Below are 23008 nucleotides of genomic sequence, written 5' to 3' on the forward strand. Positions count from 1 at the left end.
ATAATGGTGAAGCTTGAGATAAACACCTTAGGATCTGCCATCTCGAGATCTATATCATCGATAGCTACTTAATTGACTATAAAAATAGGCTCACAGAACACAAAATTTCGGTGAGGGGGGTAAGTCCAAGGGCCTCTTGCACACCACAGTGACTAAAATTATATACTTGAAAACTGCTGAGTAGATTTTAAGCATTGCTACCATCCTCCTTGGCGTATCATCTTACAATGATAAGTATGGGAGGGGACGTGTATTTTAGTTTGAGTCAGCATTCCAAAATGGCCGCATAGTTCAGAACATCACATTATATACCAGGGATCTATGCAATTTCTTTTTTAATTTTTAAATTTTTTTAAACATATGAAGCTGTTTAATTAGGTCGTTAGCAATTTAGAAAACCAGTTTGTGAGGATACACCCCATTTGTCAGAGAGAACGGAGATCGCAGGTAGACCTGGAGCTGAGGAACAGCTTTGATCTTTGGATCTGCGAGTCCACAGTTTTCTGACCAGCCTTGCGCTGCTCTGCAATCTTGTATTTCTCCTTCTCTGTGTGGAAGATCTCCCCCTCCTGGTGCCCCGGCTGGTGGAGCTGCTTCTTCCTGAAGTGAGCGTCAGTCAGTCAGGTGTGTGGGGATTTTAACCTTGCTGATCTCAACTTTTGTAGAGGTGGCCATGACAAACCCTGAGGGCAAGAGGTCAAGTCACAAGTAGCAAGCCGCCGCTGCCCAGCTGCTTCAGGAAAACCATTCTCTTGCCCCTGTGGCGCCCGGTGAGGATGATCAGGACGGTCCCAGGAGGGACGCTGGCACACACTGCCGCAGCCTTCTCCCGTGTTGACTGAAGGGCTTTTTGCCATTGCCCAGCAGCTTCTGAGGCACATCTTCGGTAGGATAATACCTGGGCATTTTTCGAAGCTTAACCACCCCATACCACCCTTCTTGTCAGCGCTGCCCGGTTTTGTGACAGTAGCAAGGACCTTCTCCTTTTTCTTCTTCTTTTCAGCCTTGGTTTTTGCAGCTGAGTGTTTTCTTTCGTACAAGGCCTTTCTGGAATACATAGCAGATCGGGAGCACCCGCCAATTCCGCTAACCAGGACAGGGTTTCGGCTGCAATGGGGCTTCCCCTTCGTGAGCTTTTTAACCTTAGGGTCCCGCTTTTTGGCTGCACCAGTGGCAGGGGCATCACCACCAGCCTTATCGGCTGCAGATTTCTTCCCTTTTGTGTCAGGCTTCTTGGGTTTTTTTTTTGTTTTTTGTTTTTTGTGTTTTTCTGCCCACCATCTTGCAAGATGGGAAAGTGCATCTCCACAGAGTCAAACCTCCAACCCTGCATCTGTTTGACAGGCACACGCTCTACTCAGCGCTGTCCTACACCCTCCATACAAAACAGAAAAGGCAGGCTTATCCTTTCACATTCAGAGATGTTTAGGGGCTTGAACGTTTGTATCCAAGGGAGATGTTTGGATGAAGCAAAGTTGTTTGTTGTTTGTTTGTTTAAGTATACAGTCTTTTTATTACATTGTTCTTTTTTGTTTCATTTAATGGCTTAGATTTCAATTTGTGTTGCTTTAATCCTTTGAGCAGAGGGTTCCTCTTTGAGGAGCTCTTAACCTCTCTCAGAGGGCTTCACCTAGAATCCAGCAGCCAGCAAAAGGCCTTAGGCCACATCTGGCACCCCCAGGGTCCACGCCTGTAAAATCCCCTTGAGCTAATTACACACCAGTTCATATGAATGGCGCTATTTTTAAATTTTTATTTTTGTGTATGCACACCTGTGCATACGATATCTGTGTATGTGGTGTTGTGCACGTGTGTGTGCGTGGGTGCACACGTCTCTGTGTGAGCAGGGCCCAGAGGAGACCAGGTGCCCCCATTCTTCGATCTCTACTTCGTTCCTTGGAGACAGGGTCACCCACTGAACATGGAGCTAGGCTCGTGGCCGACGAGCTCCAGCGATCCTTCTGCCTCTGCTCCCCACAGTGTCGCGGGGCTGCAGACATGCGCAGTGTACCCAACTTGTTGTGTGGGTGGGCTGGGATTCATTCAGGTCCCCACGCAGTGCAGTGAGGACTCTGCCACTGAGCTATCTCCCCAGACCTGGAGATTGTTTTTATTTCTGACATCCAAGAGGGAATTATACCCATCCACACCGCTCATTTTCAGAATTTGATATTTATATTGTATCATGTGGTAGGGGAGGGGCATATTTGCATTGGCTGGGACCCTCCTCCCTGCACCAAGTTGCCTCGAGTTCTTTACCTTGTGGGAAGAGAGTCTTCCCAATTCAGAGACCTTGCTACAGAAAAGTTCAATCTTTAAAAAAAAAAAGTGCATCAGAGTTAATAGAACTGAACACAGGACTAACTCGACGCGTATGGTTACATAATCGCTACTGGTCCTTCATTCTAGGTTGGAAAGCAGTTTCTTTATCTCCCCTGTGGTCACCCACTGGGCACCATTACTGGAAGAACTGCCTTCCATTCTCAGAATCATTGGATTGTGGTGTTAGTCATTTTTCTCATCACACTGAGATCAAACAGCTGACAGGAACACGTAAGAGAGGATTAGAATGTATTTTGGCTCAGTTTCAAGGGGTGCAGTCCATCATGGGGGGAGCCACGGCAGCAGGATGGTGAGGTGGCTCGCTGTGCTGTAGGTACAGTCAGAAAACAGTTGGGACATGGCTGCGGAACTCCTCACTTTTTCCTCCTTTATCCCATCTGAGGCCCGGTCCATGGGGTGGAGCCATCCACATTCAGGGCAGACCTGCCCTTAGTTAATCCTCAGACTCAATCCCGGGGTTGGCTGCTGTTTTCATCTGGACCAGAGGCAGCAAAGGGCAAAAGACAGGGACCCCAGTGTTGGCGTCACAAACCCCAAACCAGGTGACCCTTGACCTCATCTCCTAGGTGATTTTAAACGGCCAGGTTGACAGTGAAGATTCACAGCTGTTACCCCTGGAAAGGAAACCGGGCAGCTGTAGAGACCAGGCAGGGGATGGATACAGAGGGCTGAGTCTGGCCGGAACACAACAGAGACTGGTACAGACTGTAGAAAAATGGAGACCTCAAGTCCCATCTATAGTTATTAGGATTCCATTTTCAAAGTCCATGGAGGTCCAAACAAACAGTATGAGGCTGAAATTCAATCCGGAGCCCACCAGCTCACCATGGTAGCTGGTCCTATCATCCCTCACTGTGTAGCTGGAAATGAAATGTAGACAGAATGAATGACTACCTCAAAGCTGTAATACTACCTAGTGAGAGGTCAAGGTCATGGTTTGGGGTTTGTAATTCCAAGACCAGAGTCCTTTCTTTTGCTCTGCATGGCTCTGGCTCTGGGTTAAAACAACAACAATAACAACAGCAACAAAACCCAGCGACAAAAAGCACCTTAAAAATAATAGAGGTCCACATATATTTTATTCTCATTCAATTAAATGTGGTCAAGCTCTTTCATCCCAAAATCCCTTCAAACTGAGTAGCCGAGGCAGAGAAGCAGGCCCTGTTTGTTGGAAGGATGGCTGTTATGTAAGTGTGGGGCTCAGGGTTCTCTGCCTCAGCAATGAATCTAACAACTGCAAGAAGTCTCACAATCACAGGAAGTCACACCTGACTCAGCAGCCCTGACACTGTTACTTTCCAGTCACTGTGTGGCTGGAGGCCAGCCGACCTGCACCTGTGAAACGGTCTTGGCCCAGCAGCAGAGCCTAGTCAGAGGCCTGTCTAACAGACCCAGCCAGCCATGTCATGAGACCTCGTGCAGAGACGGCATTTGCCTGTGACCCCTCACTGCCTTTACATCTACCTTGAGGGGTTGATTCCACAAGAAAGGAGGACTGCAGGGTTGTGAAAAGGACCCAGTTTGGGCATAAGTCAGAGGCTACTTCTGAACATTCTTTTGAATACCTTGCTAATACAATTAGCAAGTATTTCCAGGTGCCGCAGTATGCCAGGCACAGTTCTAGAACCTGAGGAACAGTAGTGAACATATTGGGAAAACAAAAAACAAAAAACCTTTGCTTTTGTGAAGTTTATGCCTTTCATTTGGGTCTGGGGAGGAGCTCAGTCATAAATGAAAAGTTATTTGAATACAGTATATTTGTAGGTGGTGGGCATTAGGGATAGAATGATTGGTATGTTCAGGGATGCCTCGGTGAGCAAAGACCAGAAGGAGGTGAAGCCGTGAAATGTACAGATATGCAGAAGGACTCCGTGCAAGACTCCAAGGGCGGAGGATAGATAGGTGGAGCAGTCAGGACCAGGAGGCCACCTTTGGAGGGAACAGTGACCAAACAGTGGTGGAAGTAGTTGATGGCGGCCCTGAAGGGTAATCAGCCAACTGCCGTGGCTTCAGTGACATGGTGACTGCTATGAGACCTTGAGGAATATCCTCATGGAGTAAACAGAGATCAGAGAAAATGAGTAACGAAGAATGACTCCAAGGAGGTTGGCTTGAGTAACTGAGAGGAGGGTACCAGTTAAGGCTGTCCCGGGAACTGGTTGAAGGAGGGACGGAACTGGGAGTCTGTCTGAGGAACTATTAAGTGAAGAGGCTAAACACAACTATGATTCTGAAGAACACAAGAGAGGCCTAGACTAAGGACATCATTATGGTGGTTTATATTGATGGGCCACATGACAGGATCTCAAGTCACCTTGGAGACATATCTCCGAGCCTGTCTGTGATGGATTTTCTAGACTAGGTTAATTGAGGTGGGAAGACTGACTTTAACTGCCAGACCAAATAAAAAAGAGAAAGCAAGCGAGGCATTAGCGTTCATCTCTCTCTGCCTCCTGACTGTGGATGCAATGTGATCAGCTGCCTCAAGATCCCACCAACACAGTGGCCTTGCTATGGTGGGCCGCACCTTACCCTGCAAAGTCTACCTCGATTTAGAACAGCTCTGATGCCGGCTCCCAGCTCCTGGGGTACCAGCTGAAGCCACTGTCTCAGTGTTCCCCTTCTTCACTCCCCTGTCAGGTCAGCGGCTGCTGCTGTCCTTTCTCCCAGGCGTAGGCAATAGCACTCACACGCTTAATTCTCCCTCCCAGGCCATCCCAGGGAGTCGGTCCTCCAACACTGGTTTAGTGGTATAGCACTTACCTGGACGGTTTGCCCATTTGCCCTGAGGTGATAATGATGCCCACCCGGCAGGTGCTTCCTATGCAAAGCCTGGAATGATGTCAGGTTAACAGCAGGCACTGAAGAGCTCGTACCTACTCTCTAGTCTCGAACCCAGAAGAGGGGAGAAATGGCACCCCACTATGCTCAGGTGGGCAGCCTGCTCCCAAATGCCCCGACTACATCCTGCTGTTCCTTTGATGTGCCCAACAGTCCTGCCACCTCTCCTGTCTCAAGATTACCCTGTCCTCAACTGAGTTTGCGTAATTCACTTCCTACCACCAATCTTTTCTGCAGGCTCCACGTCTGTCTCACAGATGTATGGCCATGTTGTGGGCATTTCATGAATATCAAATTGACCCAATGAACTGACATTTTTCTGAGTTTGTGGACTAAGGTCTAGCTCAACTGACCTAAGTAACCTTTGAAGCATTTGGTCTGGTCCAATGATGACATTCCCCAAGTGCCATCCATCCACATAGTTATCAACTTAATAACTATTTCTAGAATTTACTCTGTGCCAAGCACTAAAAATATAACATTGAATAAGTTCTTACAGTTGCTTATGAATAATAATCAAAATAATTAAACAACTATGAAGCCTGTAATGGGTGGAAGGAACACTCCGAAGAGGAAGAGACAAGGGGGTGACCTGTGAATACAGGCATCAGGGACATTTCTGAGGAAAGAATATTTAAGATGAAACATTAAAAGATTAAAAACCAGTTGCAGGAAAGGTAGGAATACTTCAGACCAGGAAAGACCCTGAGAGAGGGAAAGGGGATGACTTGAGAAAACCATCATGAATGGGGCAGAGGGAGATGGACATTATGATGGAGGGGGCGGCAGTGATTGGGGCAGAGGGAGACGGCCTCTGTGATGGAGGGGTGAGGCAGTGATTGGGGCAGAGGGAGATGGCCTCTGTGATGGAGGGGTGAGGCAGTGATTGGGGCAGAGGGAGATGGCCTCTGTGATGGAGAGGGCAGGGCAGTGATTGGGGCAGAGGGAGATGGCCTCTGTGATGGAGGGATGGGACATTGACACTGCATGCTGAATAGAAAGCTAAGAAGCTCGTTCTCGGGCATGTGTGGTGATGCAAGCTTTTACTCTTAGCACTCAGAAGGCAGGGGCAGATGGACGCTGTGAGGTCCAGTCCAGCCAAGACCACATAGTGAGACCTTGTCTCAGAGAAAAATGGCATCATAGAGGAGGGAATGTGTGGGTGATGTAAACTAGAGCTTGTTGCAAGAAATGGTGATGGTACGGATGGAACCAGTAACTCTCTCGGCCGAGGGGGAGAGGGCAGGATTCAGGGAAAGAACCATGCGTTCCCTTTTGGTAGCGTTACATTTGGGAAATTCAAGAGCTTGCTGTCAGCTCCTTTCCTGGGCCTGCCCTGGATACGGAAAGCTCAGATTCTGTTAAGATTGCCCGACGTTCTTGGTGCTGTGGGATATTTGTACACTGTGTCAAGATGTATTGCTGTGATTACTTTAATAAAAAGCTGAGTGGTCAGTAGCTAGGAAGGAGCTGTAGACGGGACTTGTAGAGACAGGGGGGACTCTGGGAAGAGGAAAGGAGGAGTCACCAGCCAGACATGGAGAGGAGACAAGAGGTGCAAGTTGGAAGAGAGGTAACGCCATGTGGCAGAACATACATTAAAAATATGGGTTAGGCGGGCGGTGGTGGCGCACGCCTTTAATCCCAGCACTCGGGAGGCAGAGCCAGGCAGATCGCTGTGAGTTCGAGGCCAGCCTGGGCTACCAAGTGAACTCCAGGAAAGGCGCAAAACTATGCAGAGAAACCCTGTCTCGAAAAAACCAAAAAAAAAAAAAAAAATATGGGTTAATCTAGTTATAAGAGCTAGTTGAGACAAGCCTAAGCTTTCATAATTAAGAAGGAGTCTCTGTGTCATTATTTGGGAGCTGGTGGGACAGAGAAAGACTCATTACATCTTGGGGCCTGAAGAGAGCCTTGGAATGAAGGCCCTGCGGGGCTAGAGGTGAGGAAGTACCAAGAGAACAAAGCTTGTCTCAAACTGAGATGGACAGTCAACGTTCTTGGAAACTAAGGCCCAGGAGCTGGAGTGTCTGCCACTAACAACCAGGAGAGGTGTTACCCAATCAGGAAGGCAGCCCAGCGCCAGCTCTCAGCTCCACGCCCTCCATTTCATGAAGGGTCCCTGATCCCACACGCCACTGGAATGGAAACCAGATTTAAAAGGGAGCTGAGGCCTGCCAGCTGGGTACTGCTCAGACATCTGTGGACAATCAGCAGCCTCCTCTGCATTTGGTACTCCGCACAAGTGGCTTCACACTAAGAAAGCAAGCCTTTCTGTTGACTGCTGCCCTGCCAAACACAAGGTGTTCTTTGTGGCTTGCTGGGCTTCTGGGAAGGTGGCTGGGAACACTGTCTCCTCGTTACCCCTGTGGGGTGGAGAGTACTGAGCCCACTCTTCACTTTCTTTCAGGCAAAGATGAGATCAAGTCCTGGTCTCTGGCAGTGAGCGTCACTAAATGTCCTGCCGCCAGTCAGCCTGGGTCACAGCACTCCTGCTCCTTGGCCCTGGTGGCCTCTATTCTGCCATTGTGCATTCTCTGTCTCCATCAGGACGCATGGACCCCATTTTCTCCCACCGCTCTGTGCTGGTGGGATTACCTTCAGACACGCCCCCCCCCCCATCACTGCTGTGTTCCCCCAGGATCGGGCTGTCCTCATTAGCCATGGACTTCCACAAATGGGCAAAATCACACACCTAAAAAGACCTCTGACCCATGGCCTGCAGTGACCTGCCCAGGACACCACCCTCTTACTTACAACAGGAATCTGGGAATGTAGTGGGCTCTGTAGAGATAACCTTGCAAGGAGCCAGATTGCTATCCTTGGTGACAACCCAGGAGACTCAACATTAACGCTCCCATATGGCCAAGACCTGACTAACAGCTGACTAATAACCAGCAACTTGGCTGAATTTTCTCCTGCGTCCAAATTAGGACTGACAAAAAAAAAAAAAAAAAACAAAGAACTAATAGACAGCCCCGTGGGGTCCCCATTTAATCACCTATAGCCACCCCACCCCAGCAGGCTCCCACCAGGTCTGAAGTCACCCTTTCCCACTTTTCTTCCTGCCATTGAGTTTGACAGCGACCAGTTCCCTAGATAGAGCTGAATCACTGCCTTCCGCCTCTCTCCTTTGAGAAGTCTTCACTTGTTTCCCAAGCCATTTACGGACCTTTCCTCTGTGGAATAATAGTGGGTGACTATATCGAGGACTAGTATAAAAGAGGGTATAAGTTAAGGAGCTATCACAAAGAGACCCCCAAACACTGGTCCAAACATGGCAATTGTGTCTGCAGGGAGAGTTGTCCGGGGGGAAGGTGACGCTGCTCTTCGGAGACATGTAGGGACCCAGGTTCCCTTTTCCCTATCGCTCTGTTCTTGGCCTGGCTTTCCTGATGGGAGCTGGCTTACCCTCACTGTATTTGTGGTCTGCGTTTCCTCTGTCCTCCACCACAGGAAGGAGGAAAGGGGACTTGTGAAGGTGAGCAGCTGCCCCAGCCAGGATGTGGTAGAAATTGTACGTATCACTTTCTCCCACGGCTGGCAGAGCTGAACCACATGGCTGCCCCCAGCTGCCAAGGAGGTTGGGACACAGTGTCTACCAGTGCCCAGCCGAAACTGGGTCCTTTTACTAAAATATCGAGAGACTGTGGATGTGGGTGCTCCCATTACCCTACGTACCGAGAGATGACAGAAAGCACCGCTTTTGCCCTCAGAGGCTAATGGTCCACAGTGATTCACGTGTAGCGTGAGGACCAGCTTTCTTCCCAAGTGTTGCAGACCATGCACACATTCCTTCAGCCTCTTTCCTCACACACTCCAGCTCCTGCCCTCCCATGTGCTCTGCCGTACAGATCCATGCTGCACCTGTCATCCGGCTCCTGACCCAGGTGTGGGGTTGTTTTAGTCTTTTGGGGGGGGCTGTCACCCAGCTCCCAAATAAAGCACACATGGAAACTTATTATTACTTACGAATGCCCAGCTTTAGCTTGGCTTAGTTGCTAGTCAGCTTTCCTTATCTTAATTTTTCCCCCTAGGTTTTTCCCATTCTCTTACTTCTGTAAATCTTACTCTTACTCCATGCCTTGCTGGTTGTGTGGCTGGGTGGCCCCTAACGTCCTCCCCTTCTCTGGCTCCTGCTTCATCTCCTCACTCCTCCATCTCTTCTTTTCTCCTCCCACATTTCTCCCTCTATACATTCTCACTGCCTGCCAGCCCCGCCTATCCTTTCTCCTGCCTTGCTATTGGCCGTTCAGCTCTTTATCAGACCATCAGGTGTTTTAGACAGGCACAGTAACACGGCTTCACAGAGCTAAACAAATGCAACATAAACAAAAATAACACGCCTTAAAATAATATTCTACCACATGGGGTAACAGTCACCTCCATGTTGACAGTGATTCCTCCTATCATTTATTTACATCACGTTGATGAAGAGTTTTCAAAGCCTGCCCACCATTGCTCACACAGGGAGAGGGAGGCACTGCCAACATGGTTGGCAGAGTACTTCCCTGTTTGCTGTCCTGTGTTATCATTGCCTCCAGTTGTCTGCGCTTTTGCTAAGTGTGATTTCAGGTAGGGGCCAAGCCTGCCTTCTAGCCTGGTACGCTCTACACCTGCTGAGGTCAGACACACCGAGCTGGCTGACCGGATCGCAGCCTTAATTTCTTAGGTGTCATCTCCTGAGTACACGCTTCAGCCTTCCTTCTTCCCTCCTCACTGGACCCTCCCATCCCCCTTCTGACAGCCCTGAGGGCACAGAGGGCCCCTTGGAGAGTGGGAAAGTTGGAGGTCATGAGAACATCAGCTATGTGTGCTGTGACAAGTCTTTCTCTGTCCCAACAGCCAGCTCCCAAATAACCACATGGACACTTCTTATTAATTATGAAAGCTTGGCCTTTAGCTTAGGCTTGTTTTTAAATAGCTCATATAACTTAAATTAACCCATATTTTATTAACCTATGTTCTATGGTGTGTCTTTTACCTCTATCCCATTTTGTGTGTCCGAATCCTTCCGTGTCTCTCTCACACACCGAGATTCATCTCCTACTTCCTCTCTCCCTGCCCAGAAGCTCCACCTGTACCTCTTGACTGGCTATGGACCACTCAGTTTTTTTATTAAACCAATCACAGCGATATATCTTCACACAGTGCACAAATACCCCACAACAGTTCCAATACCACAATCACCAAGTAACGCCCCCCCCCCCGGTGCTTTTCCTTTGCAGAAAGGAGACAAGCCCCCAGGTCCGTGAAGTCTGGCCTCTAGTATATGAATTGAATTCGCTCGTCTGTCCCTTGCAACAGTGTATTTTCAAGTGGCACAGACTTAATCCCCACCCAGTGCATCCCAGCCCTGCATTTGTAGCCGTTCCAGGGATTCTGTGAATTCTGCTCTCAACCCACCATCATGTAACTTCAGGCCAGGGCACCTCAAGCCTGATCATGACCTGGACAACTGGAATCCCTTCAGCTCAAGGAGAGACATGTCTAAAACAATGGTGGATGAGCAGCTCCGGGGGCAGAAGAGTGAGTCCTCGCAGGAGCAGCAGCAGCAGCTGCAGCAGCAGCCTTCAGCCTCAACTTCTGATGGTGCCCGTGGTTCTTCATCCTCTGCTCAGGCAAAGAACACCGCTCCCCCAACTTCTTGAAAAGACCCATGATAGTCCCAATATTTCCTTTCACCTTTAGACAGTTTATCACCTGACCACCCCAGCCTCTTCCTGAAGACGTTTCTGGGAAGCCCGCCTGCTCCATTTCCAGGAAGGTCTGCACATACTTACAGAGGGCTGGCATGCCCCCCGACCCCTATCTCCTCCCAGGCAGCTTAGCACCTGCTTCTGCTGACCCCTGCTGACCTTGCCCGGCAACACAGCCCTGTCCTACTGGTGCTAGCCTGAGCCCATGACCTCTGTCTCCTCCATGCCCAAGCCTGCACTTACACGTGTCCTGCCTCAGCAATGCACCAAAAGTCACCTGAGTTTCATCCCTCCTGGCCTCCAGAGGAACAAAGTGGGGGTTTAAAATAAGACAAACTGGGCCTGAGTAGGGGTGGGAAGACTGCCAATCACAAGTGCTTAATTCCAGGTTACTTGTTAGAAGAAAGGAAAAACCAGAAACTGTTTCCACTTTTAAACAAAGTAAATGTCTGATGATAATTCTGACCTGAAAATGGGGGCGAGGGAAGGAAGAAAGAAAATAGATGTTCCTCATGACTGAATCCTCAGTGTGGTTCTTAAATCAGCCATCGGCAGTGCTGGGATGGGGAGGTGGCCTTTTTTTGATTGGCATCAGCCCCCAGCTACTTTATGCCGTGGGACCCAAGAGCCAGCATGGCTTTCCACACACCCAGCAGACTCAAGGACCCCTGTGGCTCCTCCTTGTGAGCCTTCTCCAGCTTCATTCCTGCAGTGTGCATGTGTGTGTGCGTGTGTGTGTGTGTGCGCGTGCGTGTGCGTGTGTGTGTGTGTGTGTGTGTGTGTGTGTGTGTGTGCGTGTGGGGGGGGTGGATTTAGCAGTTCCCTTACATTTAAGTGATTGGATTGTTCACGTTTCAACACCTGCGAATGCTTGAGAGACCCTTAATCCAGTCCCCAAGATCTCAGCCAGGAGCTGTTCCAGCCCTGCTCCGCCCTCTGCTAATCAGAACTAGAGCTGAGTTAATCCCTGCAGAGGTTCAATTATTTTGCGTGTGCAGTAACCATCTGGGGATTATGGCAAAGCTCTACACACTTAGCAGAAGCATAGAGCTGACGGATAGAAGGTGCCTGCTTTGCAGCTCGGAGAAGCACTTTTGGCTTAGCCTTGCCTTTGCGTGGGTTTGGGTGCTTTAAAATCCAAATGTGAAAGGCGAGGACCAGGATGGTGCAGGGTTCGTTAATTTCTTAAACATACCTGGTGGGGGCACTGCTCTGCCAATCACTTGCAAGAACAGGAAGTGCTAGCAAGAACAGGAAGTGCTAGAAAGAACAGGAAGAAAGGGGAGATGGACAGATGTAGACTGGGGAGAAAAATCAATATGTGGGCTGTCCGAGGTTTCAAGCGCCTAGGACCAGTGCAGCTCAAATCCCTGGGGGGAGGAGCTTCCATATCTCCCTTTACCTATTGTTGCTCTGATTGGTCAATAAATAAAGTGCTGATTGGCCAGTAGCCAGGCAGGAAGTATAGGTGGGACAAAGAGAGAGGGGAATTCTGGGAAGTGGAAGGCTGAGTCAGGAGACGCTGCCAGCCGCCGCCATGAGAAACAACATGTAAAGATACTGGTAAGCCACAAGCTGCGTGGCAAGGTATAGATTTATAGAAATGGGTTAATTTAAGATGTAAGATCTAGCTAGCAAGAAGCCTGAGTCATTAGGCCATGCAGTGTGTAAATAATATAAGCCTCTGTGTGTTTACTTGGGTATGAGCAGCTGTGGGACTGGCAGGTGAGAGAGATTTGTCCTGACCATGGGCCATGCAGGACCAGGAAATCTTCAGCTACAACCTATCCCACCCACTGCCACAGAGTTACCAGCCCTCCTACAGGCTAGAAATCATACTGTACATGGGCTCTTCTGGCAGCTCCTGCAATTATAGACAGTCCCATGTTAATCCTGCAGGAAGATGCAGCTAGCAAAGAGGGAAGGAAAGTCCCGCTGGAGGTCCCACATGCACAGTGAAGAGGGAACAAGAACAGTGTTTCTTATAGATCAATTCATCGGTTGCTCCATTTGGTGTCTATGGATGATGGTGCAGGATTACTGTGTGAGAATGATACAGTTCATGAAACTTCATTGTGGGGCACATCCTGTGAGGATAAAGGTAAAACTGGAGATTGGTTTGTAGATAACCTGTCGCTTGGCAAGATTAAAAGCCTACTGCCCTACGTAGGTCTCACACATACAGATTCCCTTTTTTAAAACATGCTCATTTGGATCTGAAAAACCTCTGACTTAGAATTCCACTTGTCAGTGGGCTGGAGCCCTCCAGCAGGCAAAGCCTCTAGATGCACACTCAGCCTGCCTGGGATCTTTGTTGTGACTAGCCACTTGGCCTTCCCTGAGAAAGAGCTTTAAAGAAGAATGGGCTCCAAGGAGGTAGATGGGCTTTAACTGCACAGGGCTAGGCAAGTTGTTTTGCAAGTGCATCGGCAGGGCAATGATGATGAGGCCAAGTTTGTAGAGATATTATTTTTATATCTGATTTCCTTAGAGGGCTACCTAAATGCTCGTAAAACAGCTTTTAAAAATGTATCCTTTATCAGATGAATCAGCCATCTGCTGTCACTGTAATAGCTGCTATCACAAGCAACCACGAAACCTCAGTAGACACAACAATAGGCGTTTACTTTGCTCAGAGTCAAGCCTGTCTGTAGGTCATTTGGGCCGGGCTCAAGATGGGCAGCTCTTCTGGCCTCAGCTGCGCCTGCTCAAATGGCTTTAACTGGGTTGACCCAGTTTAGATGTCTCGTCTATCTTTCTTCCTGTGGCGGGCTAGCCCGGGCTGTTCTCAACCTGACCACTGAAAAGCGAGAGGACAAGAAGGAAGTCATACACGCTCTTTCAGTCTGACGGTTGTCTCACCTTTGGGGATGGATACTTCATCAGCTAAAGCAAGCCATATTACCTGGTTTAGAAATAGGGATTGGGGCCGGGCGGCGGTGGCTACACCTTTAATCCCAGCACTTGGGAGGCAGAGCCAGGCGGATCTCTTTGAGTTTGAGGCCAGCCTGGTCTACAGATTGAGATTCAGGACAGGCACCAAAACTACACAGAAAAACCCTGTCTCAAAAAACAAACAAAAGAAAGAAAGAAAGAAAGAAAGAAAGAAAGAAAGAAAGAAAGAAAGAAAGAAAGAAAAGAAAGAAGAAGAAGAAGAAGAAGAAGAAGACGAAGACGAAGAAGAAGAAGAAGAAGAAGAAGAAGAAGAAGAAGAAGAAGAAGAAGAAGAAGAAGAAGAAGAAGAAGAAGAAATGGAGATTGGGTAGAGGAATTCCAGAAAAGACAGAATATACAGGAGGGCATAGAATTAGGATGACAGTAGTCCCTTTCATCCAAGGAGATGCATTCCAAACCCCCAGTGGGTGCCTGAAGCCGTGGATAGCACTATACTCTTTCCTCCTATACATACATATGGTCAAGTTAAAACTATAAATTCAGCATAAAGGAGATAAACATAATTAATGATAAAATAGAACACTTGTAATAATGTAATACTATAATGAGAGAGATTCTATCACACTTCTCAGAAGGTGTACCATTCAAAATTAAGAAGTGTTTGTTTCTAGAATTTTCCAATTAAGACTTTCAGACCGGATGGCTCAGGGGTTAAGGGTACTCGCTGTTTTTACAGAGTGCACCAGGTAGCTCACAACTGTCCCATCTCGGGGGCATCCGACGCCCTCTTCTGACCTCCACAGACCCCTGCATGCACATTCCAGTGCACAGAGAAACACCCAGAGACATAGATTAAATAGTAAATCCCTGAGAGGAGACAGACATCTTGAACTGCCCAGAAGGTCATTCATTAATTCCTGTCTAAGCCCGACTCCAGGGGCCTGAAACTTTATGGCTACATAGCAGGAGGAGGTGTGGCAAAGAGCGAGAACATGACCTTGGCCGTCCCCCTTTAGAGTTAATCTGAACGGGGTTGGGGCTGGAGGTGGGGAAGGCTTCTCAGTCACTGAGACATGAGAACATCACTTGGGAAGAAACAGTCTGCTTCCCCAAACTTTAAGAAGTACAGGTTGGCAAAACAGTCTCTCTGGATATTGTCCCCTCTTACCTGGTGAGAGTATTTTCCGCTGCATTGTCCCTGGGGGTGTGATGCCCCCCCCCCCCCCCCCGTCACCCTGTGAGAGTGTTTTCCCTTAGCCCTTGCGCGCCGTCACTCCGTGAGTGTGCCCCAATTTATTCTGTAATGAACTCCGTCTTCCATCAATATGCTATGCTCTGTGTGTCTCATCGGAATTCTTTGCACCCATATCCCAAGGTCTGGGGAGCCCAGAGGAGGTCAGAGCAGGATCTCAGTAACTCGTGGGCCTGGTGCATAAAGCGGTGGCCCACTACTGTACTTTTCTGGTTTCCCTTGAGTGATTCTCTCAAGTCTTACACCCCCTTTCTTCCCTTCAGGTTTCCACTTTACACCTGCGCCTCCCCAGCAAGCTGCCTGCTGCGACATTCCCAGGGATGTGTTGTAGATAATTATTAGTAAATACCAACAAACACCTCTCCAGGAGCCCTAGATTAAGGAGAGGTGATGTGGCGATGTTTACATGAAATGAAGGTGTCCTTCCCAGCTCCACCCACATCTGTGAAGTGTTTACAGTCAGAGAAGCTGGATTTGAACAGCACACCTGCCCCTCCCCCCCTCCCCCACTGTCCCTGCCGCTACAGCATCACTGTAGCAGGCTGCTCTCTCCATCCCCTCCCCATCCCCATCACTACCACCCTTGTGGGAGCCCAGTCAGCTCAGGGGCTTGGTGACAGCGTTTGGGAATGGCGCTGCTATAGATGGGATCCGAGGCAGGGCAGGGCTGGTATTGGCTGTTTGACCTTCATCTCGGGGTCTGCCATTTTCTGGGACGCTGATTTCCACGAAGTGCAACCAACCTCCAGCAAGATTAAAGTAAGTGGTTGTCGTCTCGTGGTACCCCAATCTGAGATCACAGCTGAGAAAGGGATGAAAGTTGTCAAGAGCGAACGGGGTATAAAGGTGGTTCGGGGTGGTGGTGGGGATTTCTTTCTGTCTCTCTGTCCCTTTAACTGACTGCCTAACCGGTCGGTCTCTAGCCCTGGGCCCATGCTACTGATGAGAGATGGCTGCCTCTTGCCTTCAGCACCTACATATTAACAGCTACAGCTGCATGCCGGTTAATCCCACATTCAACTTCCTGGGACAGGAAATCTATTGACTTGATTTTGGAGGAGCTTCCTCCTGCCTCAGGAGGGAGAAGACAGGGAAAGGTGTTGATGTGGGCTCCGTCATTTCCAGAGGGCTCTGGGTCTGCAGTATCCATTGTGGATATTAATACCAGCAAAAGCTTCCAAAGCTTATTTTCTTATCTGTCAAGTGGACAAGAAGACATTAGAATCCACCTCTCTGTAGTACTGAGAAAAATGGAATCATTTTCACTAAATTAATAAGAAAATATGAGAAAAAAAAAGATGCTTTTCTGTGACCAGCCAAGCACTAAGCTATTAACTTAGAGGTTCATGTGGTGAGTCCTTTTATTTATATCCTGTGAAACCACTTAAGGAGTCGGTGTGGGGCAGTGTGAGATCAAGCAGGGTGTCCAGGGGACCCATCACTACTTCTAGGTCTTTGACACACTGATTTAAGGGCTTGCTTCAAATAATGTAGAGTGACAATTATGATAAAATAAAACAGAATAGCACATTGTTGAAATACAGTCACTAGCAGGGAAAGTGTTCTTCATCAGCCCCTGGGGCCCACCCTACCTGGACCACTCTCGTGGGTGGCTTCTGTTCAGCCGTCCACACAGCAGGAATACAGACTGACCCTAAGCTGCGGGGTGTCCCTATGAAGTGGGGCGCTCTTTGAACGGCCTTTCTGCTCACTCTTCCCTTTTCACTGTACGCAGGCTCTTGTCTTCCCTGACCACTGCTCAGTACTCCCTTGCACGCCATTCTGCAAACGTCACTGCTGCCAGGAACACATGCTGTCAGGCAGCGGCTGCTGGAAAACGTCGAAGTCAGACCACACATGTGTTCCCTTCTCAAATCATTTTCTTCGTTCCCTCGGGACATCCCAGTGCCCTTGGAAAAGTGAGAGGTGGTGGGAAAACCACGCAGAGATAAAGGCAAAAATAAACACATCCCCTCACCTGGCTGAGGCAGAACAGGATGTCCAGCTGAACAGTTAGAAGCCCAGGCCTCAATAAATTCACTTTGAAAATAAAATGGTTTCACCTTTATCTTCAGATGTAAGAGCTCAGAATAGTACCAAGACATGTTTAGCGATTGCAGTTTGAATGGCTAGCCTGGAGGTCCCCACGCCATTGGATCCCTTTTTCTCAGATAACCACAAATCCATCCTAAATTCAGACCCCAAAATCATACGATCTAGACGAGAAATGCCTGCTCTGTTGATGGGGATGGAGAGTCTGAAGCAGAGAATTTGCTCACTTTCCTTCTGGCACCTCGTCGTTATCAAACCAGGGGGGGAGAAAGGTGACGGTCAGCAAGTGAGCATGTTAATGTCCCCCACACCTACCCAAGTCACGCTAAAGGAGAGAAAATGTCCCGTCTGTCCCCTCACTCAGTGTTTGTTCAGTGTCTGTCTGTCACATTCCAAGCCCTGGTTTGTATGAATGAGAGTCTCCACAGAGCTTCAGTTTTACAGAAGGATGCAGACTAAAACTAAACAAGTCAGACATAACATTTAAAATGATGCTGTTATGAATAAAACATACTAGGGAAGGAGAGTAAGGAGCCCGAACATTTCCTCTGTCTACTTTCTTTTTAAAAGTGTGTGCGTGTGTGCGTGCACACTTGTGTGTGTGTGTGTGTGTGTGTGTGTGTGTATGTGTGTGTATGTTTGCACACATAGAGGCAGGGCTTACGTTGGGGTGTCTTTTCCTCATCATTTTCTGAAACAGGGTATCTGCCTGACTTTGAAGGTCACCCTTTGGCTGGAATGGCTGGACATAAAGGTTCTGGATCTTCCCGTCTCTCCTTGCCAGTGCCGGGGCTACATGTGGATGCCGCCCCACTCCATCCTGGGGATCCAAACTCAGCTCTTCATGTTTGCGCAGCGAACCCACAGAGTCGCCTCCCCAACTCCTCCTTGCCTGCTTTCAATAGTTATTAGTTTCCTAGAGTTGCTTAAAATATCACACACGATGGCAGAAATTTATTCTCTCACGTTTCTAAAAGTTAGAATGCAGAAATCAGGATGCCGGAGAGGCCATCCTCTCTCCAGAAGCCCCAGGAAATGCCCTTCCTCCTCTGCTCTGGCTTCTGATGAGTCAAACATCCTTAGCGTTCCTTGGCTTGGACGACGCAACTCCAGTCCCTGCTTCCGATATCATGTGTCCAAATTCCACATTTGAAAATCAGGGTATGCACACTGGACATACGGCCTGTGATGGTTGAATTGTCAACCCGACACAGCCCAGAATCGCCTGAGAAGCAAGTCTCAACGAGGGAGTGTCTAGATTAGTTTGGTCTGTGGGCATGTCTGTGGGGGATTATCTTGATTAGTGGGAACACTCACCCTCTGTGGTGACACCATTCCCTGGGCAGGGGATGCTAAACACTAGTATGCATGCATTTATTCTCTCCTCCCCTCTCCTCCCCTTCCCTCCCCTCCCCTCCCCTCCCCTCTCCTTCCCTCCCCTTCCCTCCCCTCCCCTCTCCTCTCCTCTTTACCCTCTCTTTCTCTTTGTAAATTAACCCATTTATCGCAGGCTAGGCAAGTACTCAAACAGTAGCACACGCTTCTAATGGTCTTCCGGTCCTTCAGTCTAGATAGACTTCATTGTGACGGCAGAAGTCGTGTTGTAGGTCCAGACCCACCAGCCGCTGTGTTCATGCAGGAACCACAGTGCCAGATGCCAATGGTGCGTCTCTTCATCTGGGTCGTGCCACAGAAGGAGCAAGTGTACTTGTCCTGCTGGCTGATTTCAATTTTCTTCACCATTTTCCAGAGGGAGTCACCATAGCAGGTCCTATGATATTTCCCGACAATCCCGACCTTCTAAACAAACCTTCTTGGTTTGTTTAGCCATGTTACCGGAACCTAAGCCCAAGCTAGGAGAGGACTGTTCTCTGCTCTTAACTGTGGATATAATGTGACTGGCTGCTTCAAGTCCCATCTCTGCAGTGACAGACTATAGCCTGGAATTGTTAGCCAAATATACTTCTCCCTTAAGTTGATTTTTGCCAGGCCATTTTATCACAGCAGCAGGAAACAAAACCAAGACAGGAACAGTTTGACTGTGGTATAGATTCATCTGAGCTTGGTTATATCTCCAAAGACTTTCTGAAGAAGTCCACATTCATAGGGAACAGGTATTGGTGTATCTTTTAGTCTGGAGTCACGGCGATAGAAAAGACCGTCTCTTTGAGAGTGAAGTTGTCAGGCAGCTATCTGGGTATTGTGGAACACTGTCCCTGGGCATAGCATGCCACATCCATCTTGAATAAGAACAGATTACTCACACAAGACCCTTCTCAAAGTCATCCTAAGGTGCTTGGCCAATGGAATGAGGAGAACAGAGCTGGAAATGCCTGCGTGGGGAAGCTTTTCCTTTCCTCCTTCCCACTGATAACTCCTGCACCCTTTTTAGCCAGACACTTGTCAACAAGAGATAAACTACAGAGGCTGAGGAGGGAGGATGGACAATTGCTGGTTCAGAATTGGGCCAGGCCCTGGAACCGCTTGGATGGCCTATATTTAGGGCAGAGGCCTTGTTTTCTCCTTGGAAGGACAAAGGAATCTCTGTGTGGTCAAGGGCCCCTGTGAGTGTCATCAAGCAGAGTCACGTGTTGGGGGTCAAGAATTGGCTAGAGTTCACATCCTGGCTTTCCTGGGTTCTAGGTCAGCGCTGGTGGACACTGTGCCTTTTGCACATAACCCCACACCCAAGCTGTTTTCTGTCTTATGTAACATACTTCATAATATCTCAGGTCCCACGGTATGGAGAATAGTGTGCCCATTTCTAGGGTGGCCAATAAGGACGAGACACCAAGCTTTGCCTTGAGAAACTTACAAGTAAGTAACCCAGAGAGATAATAACAGACCTTACACTAATTCAGATGGAATAAAAAATAAATTATAAATGCCAGTGGCGTATGCCTAACTCTCACCCAGGAAGCAGAGGCAGGAGGATTGCTGTAAGTTTGGGCCAGCCCGTTCAACATTGTAAGTTCCAAGCCAGCCAGAACTACATAGTGAGGTTCTTCCTCACAAAAATAAAACATCAAAAAAGAACAGAGTTTCTTGGGGCACCCCGTAACACTAATGCCAGGGGTAAGGGGAGGAAACAGCTTGTCGTGAGCCTGCCAGTTCCCAGAGTGCTTTCACATCAACAGACTTGATCAAGTGACTGTGGGGTACCTTTAACAAAGTGGCATTCTTGCTCTCGGCCAGCCACGGTGTTCTCTGATGTGTTCCAGAGTGTGTTCGCCACACACAGTATTAACCCAGTCTTCCAGCTAACTTCCATTTCTTCCTTCTGGACCGAGTTTCCAACCCCTCCTGTTCGAGCCTCTCTGCTCATCCTTACTGATTGCAGTGTGGCTGGCTAAAGGCTGTCCTTAGCTGTTGAGTCAACGCGTCCAGCCTGTTGATCAAGTCAGAACACGCACTCGGCAAACATAGCCGAAGGATTATGGACTGAGTAGAGAGATGTTCTGCCCCTTCGCTAATGAAGAGACTCTCCACATGGAGCGATTTTGACATGTTAATCACGCCCCCCACACAGAAGCTTTGCCTCGGCCCCTGCTAGTAAACAAAGCCGTCAAGAGTGGGTCCTTAGGCCCTTGTCCATATTTCCCAGTCTCTACTTTTGCTGGAGTTTTTCCTGAGGCATCAGGAGCTTAGGATTGTTTATAGCCTTGTGTGGGACTCGGGTTAAGATGCTGCTCTGCCTCCTGACCTTGGATTTGTGGCCCTAAATCAAGTGACATGTGCTGATTCAAATGACCTTCTTCAGGTCCCCAGATGTGCACAGCAGCAGCATCTGCATCTCAGTTCTGAGCCAGAAGTCCCTTCGGAACCCACCACACTCTCTCCTTCCCCGTGGATAATTTCTGATTCCATGCTTGTCCTTGAAGGAGCTCAGCTGCCAATGGTCTGTGTGTCACAGGCTTCAATTCGCCTTCGGTGCTTTCTTTTTTCCTTCTTTCAGGATTTCAAGCACTTTCTGGGAGAACACTCCTCCAGGGTCGTGTGAAAATACAGCCTCCCTGCCTTTGTTCCCTCACCAAACCTGGTCTAGGCTTGTCAGATGTGTAGATTCTGCTAAAATAGTTTGAAATCTCCCTTGGTCCCAGGAGGCAGTCACAACGGCCCCTGTGAGGCCGCTGCAGTCTTTGGTTAAAGAAAGTTCCCTCTGGAGGGCAAGGGAGAGTCCCCCAGAATCCTCAATTCCTTCCCCAGGCCCTGCCACCTCTCTACTGGCTGCTGCTCACCACCTCTCTGCCACGTGGGTAAGAATGACGACGGAGGAGTCTACAGCTCACCTTTCCCGGGTTCCTCTCCCGCCCCCAGCCCCACCCATGCGCCACTGCATGCTGGAGATAAAAGAACCTCAGAGCTCTGTGAATCCTCAACTGGAAGGTACTTTTAGCCAATCAGAGCCCGTTTTGTGTTTTGGAAGCGCGGGACTGTGATTTTCTTTGGGAAACTACTTTTTACCCACCGGGTTTGGCTTCGAGGAAGCTTCAGTCCACGCGCTGCCATTTCCTGCGGACCAAACCAGGCCAGTTCCACCGTGAGCTGCAGCAGGAACGAAGTAAGAGTGGGAGCAGGCAGTGCAGACCCCTTCACCTTAGCGCCATCTCTCTCCAAGACCGCTGATTAAATACGCTCACAAAAACTATGCCGACGCCCTCTGGGCTTCAGTTTTTCTCATGGAGTAACGGAGTGAACGCAGATAAATCCTTTCCAAGACGCTTTGATGATAAGCAGCAAGAACTGACTTGGGTCAATATAAAGGGTGATAATATCCATTATAGGGCCATCGAGTAGACAGTCTCAGAATTGAGGGAAGGTTGGGGATTCTGACGCTGTAATCTGAATTTGTTCCCCAAAGGCCCTGTGCTGGAAACTCGACCCCATACAGTAAGTAACTGTAATGGCGTAGATTAACCTCTTTAGGTGCTGGAGAGTGATTGGAACCTGAGGGGTCTACTTTTATCACTATATTATTTTATATAGAGTGACAGTCCGTCAGGGAGTGGTTTTGTTATGACGTGAGCTCTTTCTGTCATGCATGCTCTGCCTCCAGACTGTGAGCTAGATAACTTCCATTCTTTACACATTACCCAGCCTCAAGCATTGTGTTATAGCAAGATAAAATGACTAAGACCTCACAACTGAAATTAGAGGGAAGACTGGGTGGTCTCCAGCTGATTCCTGCCAACTGCATCCCTGAAGCTGACCGGGTACATGAGACATCAAACTTGCTTCTGCAGCCTTCCTGGGTGTCTGTCTTTCTATACAGCACCCATAGTGCCTATTAAATATGAGTTGGGGTAGAACAATAGATAAATGAACCTAGATTGAATCCCACCCTGCTCTCCATCACCCCACACACATTTTGTGTTTTGAGACAGGGTAGCATTATGCAGTCCAAGCTGGTCGAAAACCCACCACAAACTTACAATCCTCCTGCCTCTCCCTCCTGATGTTGGGATTAGCAGGCACACACCATCATATTCAGCTTTTCTTGCTTTCTGGCCAGAAACTGATTATCTTCTGCTCCACACCTTTCTTCTGGCCTGTGGACTCACATACTGTCAGCTTGATCACAGCACAGCATTTTGTCACACTTGTGTCCTGTGCTTTAACACAATGAAATACAGGTAGTTACCGCCCAGTAGAACGCCTTCTGGATCACTTTCCTTGGTTTCTTCCCAGAAGTAGTAGGTTTAGTGCTTATGCATTCTACCTGCATTTGTCCTATGCAGGGCCAGGTAACTGAGCCGACAGCTTGAAGAGGTTGATGCTTCAGCAAACAAATAAATACAGGCAGTTAGAACTGCAAATAAATACAGGCAGTTAGGAGTGCATGGTAGCAAAAACACTTCTTCACGGCAGTTCATTGGCTCCCAGCCTGGAATAGCATAAAAGGCAGTAGATGAGGAATGTGCTGCCT

The 23008-nt window shown here is 48.6% G+C and overlaps 1 pseudogene; it reads right to left on the bottom strand.

Moving 5' to 3' along the window:
- Nucleotides 1-390: 390 nt before the first annotated feature.
- LOC114709193 lies at nt 391-18825 on the bottom strand (annotated as a pseudogene).
- Between the last annotated feature and the right edge of the window lie 4183 nt (nt 18826-23008).

Source organism: Peromyscus leucopus, chromosome 11, assembly GCF_004664715.2.
Source record: "Peromyscus leucopus breed LL Stock chromosome 11, UCI_PerLeu_2.1, whole genome shotgun sequence".
Lineage (NCBI taxonomy): Eukaryota > Metazoa > Chordata > Mammalia > Rodentia > Cricetidae > Peromyscus > Peromyscus leucopus.